The sequence below is a fragment of the Erpetoichthys calabaricus genome, chromosome 15 (assembly GCF_900747795.2).
Source record: "Erpetoichthys calabaricus chromosome 15, fErpCal1.3, whole genome shotgun sequence".
Lineage (NCBI taxonomy): Eukaryota > Metazoa > Chordata > Cladistia > Polypteriformes > Polypteridae > Erpetoichthys > Erpetoichthys calabaricus.
In genome coordinates, this window is record NC_041408.2 from 51,525,036 (window position 1) to 51,531,229 (window position 6,194).

Here is a 6,194-nt window from a genome sequence, read left to right on the forward strand (position 1 = left end):
AGATGACCAATAAGAGCCACTGCAGGGACTGCTGGGAGTTGAAGTTTCAATCCCACAGTAGCACTATGGAGATGTTGATAGTAAACCGCAATGCTGACATCATACACCAAAACATGAACACACATGCCACCCATATTTTTGCTGGTACTGAAACTCACACACGCGTTGCATTAATTTCTAACGATGTGCTCAGAGGACACCTCAAAGGAGCACTGGGAACGCGTCGCGCCAAGTATATCCTGGCCCTTAGACGACTTTTCTAGCAACTTCAGTCATCGTCTTTATTGACGTAATCTACTTGGAGGCCATTGGTGACACACTTATGTGAATACAGTCATATTGTCTGATGTACCCTGTGTCTCATTCCAGCAAAATCAGCAGGTTTGATTTTGTCATTAGTCGTAGGGATGGGCTGTTTGTGCATGAGAGCTGAAAACCAGTGAATGCTCATCCAGAAGAACAATGCATAAAATCAAGTGATGAGGAATAAGGAACACCAGTGTTTTGGCCCTCACAAATACAAGAGAAGTCCTTCTGTCTGATGTTTCCTGCCCTACATACCACAACAGAAAAATTGCTGAGATTGTGGCTGAACTTGCCTTCCATACAACACTTTCTCCATTGGGCAGCACTGACGACCAGTAAGTGCTTATCCAGAAGTACGATGCGTAGAATAGTACAACAAGAAATAAGGAACGTGGATGTTTTGGACCTCATGAAAGAAGAGTTCCTCTCTCTGAAGTTTCTTGTTGTACATACCACAACAGAATGGAAAAATAGGAGTGAGATTGCAGCCGAACTTTCCATACTTGTTACAATCTTGTACGCACCGGCTCCATCAGGCAGCACTACTGACAACCAATGAATCCTCATCCAAAAGTAGAATGCAGCAATGGAGAATTAGGAACACCAGTTTTTTTTTGGACCTCACAAACAGAAGAGGTCATCTGTCTGATGTTTCATGTCCTACATACCATGACAGAATGGAAAAAAGAAAGAAAAAAAAAAGGCTGAGATCGCGGCTGAACTTACCATACTTTGTGAACCCTTCGTACAGCACCGGCTCTATCAGGCAGCACTACTGACAACCAATGAATGAGCATCAAGAAGTAGAATGAATAGAATGGAGTGATGAGGAATAAGGAATGCCAGGGTTTTGAACCCCACAAACAGAGGGGAAGGTAGTCTTGTCTTATGTTTCATGTCTTATATATCATAACAGAATGGAGAAAAGAAAAAGTTGGCTGAGAATACGGCTGAACTTGAACTTATGAACCCTTCGTACAGCACTGGCTCCATCAAGCAGCACTGCTGACAACCACTAAATGCTTATCTAGAAGTAGAATGCAGCAACAAGGAATAAGGGACATGGGTGTTTAGGACCTTACAAGCAAAAAGAGAAGTTTATCAGTCTAGCATACCAGACAGAAGATATGATGATATGGCTGAACATGTAGTAGCTGTAAACCCTTCATGAGGCACCGGTTTGATCAGGTGGCACAAAATCGGCTGTGAGGGAGAGGGGAGAGAAAAACTGTGCTAGGAAAGTTGGCACGCAGTAACTAAATATGACATTCCCAGTAATTCTTGGTCAATGAAATTGACATGGTCAAGTTTGACAATACCCTATGACTAGAAGTCGCGTTGGGATTTATTTATTAGGTGCTCGTTGTTTTTTCTCATTCCGATTCAATGCTCCTTCTGAGACATTTTGTTTTTCTGTCGTCTCCAGGTTTTTGGAGCTCAAACTACTTTTTTTTTTTTCTGTATTTTGCTGCTTTGCTATCCCTACAGCATCAGGCTAAAGTCACAAGGTATCCCCACTTCTGATATGTAATGCAGACATAGTGAGAAAGAAGGAATGGATCGGAGACATTTCAACAGCATGCAATGTAAAGAAACAAATCAAGGAGTCATAATCATGAGATCAACTGCAGACAAGCATCTGAGCCCAATATACAAACTGAAAGTCAAAATAGAAGGATATGTGAGACCGAAACCTCCAAGAGAAACTTGTCCTAGTCTTCTTTTTAAAAATCGGCCAGTCGCACTTCCTGAAGAGTGGGCTTAAATACCATCACGAATGATGTTGTCATGATGGTCCAACCTCCAGTGTGTGCTCCCAGCAACCCGATCGTAAAACAGCAGCAGCTGTTAGAAACTGGGAAGCTGAGCTCGGAAGTCGCAATTGTGTCATTTTCTACCTCTGTGTGTTCGCACTCTCCAGGTGGGAAAGTAAACATGGATGTCCCCAACGAAACCTGGTGTTTCAACAAAAAAGCTAACTAATAGTTCCTCAGTCCAGATTGAAGAAGAAACCAATGAGTAAGAAAGGCACCAAAGTATGTTGTCATGTCTTAAAAAGATTTGTATGCCCTGGGCACCGGTAAACCGTACTATTTCTACTTGAATGCTACAATTAAAAAACTGCACGAAGCAACTATAGACCGCAACGTTCAAACAGTAGGGTGTATGAAGTGAACTTCGGTTAGTCCATTCTCCTTTGTTCTGGTAATGGTAATGTTTGCCTCCTCGATGTTCAGTGTTATGGACTGAGGTGGTTGATTTAAAGTAAATTCTTCTAATAAGTAAATTAACCCTATAAAGTGTTACTGTAATTCCTGATCGCAGGGTATGTCACCATTTTGAATTGACATCGTAATCTGAAGTCCTGGCAAACTCTGATCAAGAGAGCAGGCTCGAAAGAGTAAGAATTCCAAGGATGGAGTGAAATTTCTTTCCATTTTCTGAGTCGGAGATCAGAAAATGTAAGTATCAACTTTTAGTCAACTGCAACATAAAATGGCATTGTGGTAAAAATGATAAATAACAAATAAATGAAACTATTAAACTACTTAATGCAGCCATGAAAGGAAAGGAAAATAACATAAACCTAAAAATAGTAGAAAAAAATGACCCAGTAGTAAGAAAAAAAATCTTAAAGAAAAATGAATAATGTATGTTCACTGATGACAATTATAACTGAGTAAGACACGACTCATGACACAAGTGAACTTGAACAGCAACAAGGCCATTGAGTAGTGAATCTTCATCCTAAAGGCTCCTGAAAGCAGGCCATCACCCAAGGGCTTCAACTCATTAGAAGACTAAATAAATAGACTTGTGGATGTCTCATTGGAGTTTCTCACAGTCGTGCCATTGTGCTTCGATGCTGAGTAAGAGTTAATCACGGGACAGAACTCCCTTCTCCCGTTCTGGGTGACTTTATTTTTTTTTTTTTTTTTTTTTTTAAGCAGTGCTGTGACAAATTGGCAGACATTCAAGTTTTATTCTCAAATGATTACTCATAGCTCAGGATCTTAACAACAAAACATCTGAGGCCCTTCCATTAGCCTTTTTCTCATGTGCCGGCAGTTGTTTTTATCACCATCAACATTCGGCTACCTACGTCAACAGCCCTGGGAAAGTTTTAAAAGAAGCCCTGCATACATTTTGGGATTAATTGCTTCAGAATTTTATATTCATACACTTGGCACAAGTCCCTTGGTGGTTATATCTGTGCTGAACACGGCGCCCTATATGTAACTGCTAGCATCAGAAGCTCCATTTTTTTTGGAATACTGGACAAATTGCTTGGGTCACTCAAAGGAATTCTCCACCCACAAGTACTACTTGTTCTTTAATGAAGGCTATATGGCCAAAACGTGGCTTCTTTAAACTTTCATTTTCAGCGTGGAGATAGCCTTTAACATTTTCTTCTTGGCAGATAGATGCACGCTGATGAAGTTCTTCATGGGCTCTGTTTTCTTTAGATGTCACTTACCCCATGTAACCTGTAGTAATGGCTGAGAAAAATTGTTGCCACCATTCTGCATGAAACCATTATATTAAAAAAGTTTATACAATCACTAGACTCTCACAGAAGACCTCCAGAGCTCTGCTCCATTGAGGAGGTTGTCGCTTATACGTTATATGTCAGTGATAACACCTGGTTACACTCCAGTTAAGTTTGGGGATGGTCATCTGGCTCCATTCCATTTATCCGTTGAGTTGACTTTCTGCCCATCCATCGGCTTCTTTCAGTTTTGCTATGTTCAGTCCAGTACCTTTCTTGATGATATCTAATCATCGACTACTTGGGCGGTCTGTTCCTCTTTTGCCACTGACCATTCCAAGCATGACATCCTTCTCAAGCGACCTCCACATGATGTGAGAGCTTTTGCTTTATCTTGGCATCCAGTAAGGACTTTGTTTTGATCCGCTCCAGAACGGCTTGGTTCATTATTCTGCATAGCAGACATCTCCTGCACCACAACTCAAAAGCATCAATCCTTTGCTTGTCTGTCTTTCTCAGCATCCAGGTTTCACAGTCATATGTTGTTACTGGGGAAATGATAGCAGTGACCAATCTACATTTAGTTGCCAGGCTGACATCTTTGCTCTTCTTTATGTTGTTCATATTGACCATCGCATTTCTTCTAAGTGCCAGCCATCTCTTGATCTCAGAGTTGCAGTCACCATCGCAATCACTTTTAGAGCTAAGAAAGATGAAATCTTCCACCACTTCAATTTCTTCATTGTTGATCTTGATGCTTGCATTTCTTGCTGTTGACATGATCTTTATTTTCTTGATATTCAAGCGCAGTCCAACTTTCTCACTTTCATCTTTGACTTTCATGGTCAGATGTTTGAGATCCTTCTTATTTTCAGCCAGCAGGGTAGTATCATCAGTGTATCGGAGGATGTTGATGTTTCTGCTATCTATTTTCACTCCAATCTTCATCTCATCTAGGCCTGCTCGCTGAATGACAGCTTCTGCATATGTGCTGATAACTGCAAGTGACAGGATACATTCTTGGCATGTGCCCTTTCTGATCTTGAACCAATCTGTGTCTCCATATGGTGCTCTGACTGTGGCTTCTTGATCTTGATAGAGAGATCTTATGAACTCAGTCAAGTGTGGTGGCGTGGCCATTTCCTTCAGGCAGGTCCAGAGCTTGTGCTCAAGATCATTGAACGCATTTAAATGATTGATTGAAACAAGCATAAAGGTCTTTCTGATACTCTGCCAACATTTGATGGATTATGGAAAAAAAACACAGTGTGACCGTGAGTGCCTCTTTAGATAGATAGATAGATAGATAGCTTTAGGCTTTCCTAAAGCCAGTTCCCTGTTGATGGTTGTACTCGAACATTGTTGGATGATCTTCAGAAGGATTTTGTTCACGTGTGGTATCAGGGCTATGGTATATGACTAAAGTCATGCAGGCCAAGTGCCAAAAACTGGCTGTCCAGTGGAGCTACTGAATCACGGCTGTCTGTAACTGAATCCATCTTGATACTATAGGTGGCTATATTGACCAACATTAAACAACAGAGAACAGAATCAAAAACCTTCATCAAAAAAATCTCACATACTACTCGTGTCGCATAATCCACACCTTCTCACAAACTAAAATATGATTAAACTAGCTGTGCTTATCAGTCAAAGGCAACTTGAAATCAATAGCAGCTTTCCTACCACAGGAACTTCTTTCAGGGATCGAGGACTTTTTAGAAACTCAGGAAACTGGTGGCATTCCTACTGCAGGAACTCGGGCCATTTGATGTTCCTGGTACTCCTTTTAGCTCCTATTGCACGGTGTATGTGTGTGTGTATATACATTGATCAAAAAAATTAAAGGAACCCTTTGAAAACACATCGGATCACAATGGGGGAAAAAAATCCTGCTGGATATCTCTACTGCTATGGACTGGGTAATGTGTTCGGAACGAAAGGATGCCACATCGTTTAATGGAAATGCAAATTATCAACCTACAGAGGGATGAATTCAAAGACACCCCAAAAATCAAAGTGAAAAATTGATGCGGGAGGCTAGTCTATTTTGCCAAAATTTCATTGCAGCAACTCCAAATCGTACTCAGTAGTTTGTATGGCCCCCACGTGCTTGTATGCATGCCTGACAACGTCGGGGCTGGTATGCTCCTAATGAGACGACGGATGATGTCCTGGGGGATCTCCTCCCAGATCTGGACCAGGGCATTACTGAGCTCCTGGAAAGTCTGAGGTGCAACCTGGTGGCATCAGATGGACCGAAACATAGTGTCCCAGAGGTGTTCTATTGGATTTAGGTGAGAATAGCGTGGGGGCCAGTCAATGGTATCAATTCCTTCATCCTCCAGGAACTGCCTGCATACTCTCGCCACATGAGGCCGGGCATTGTCATGCACCA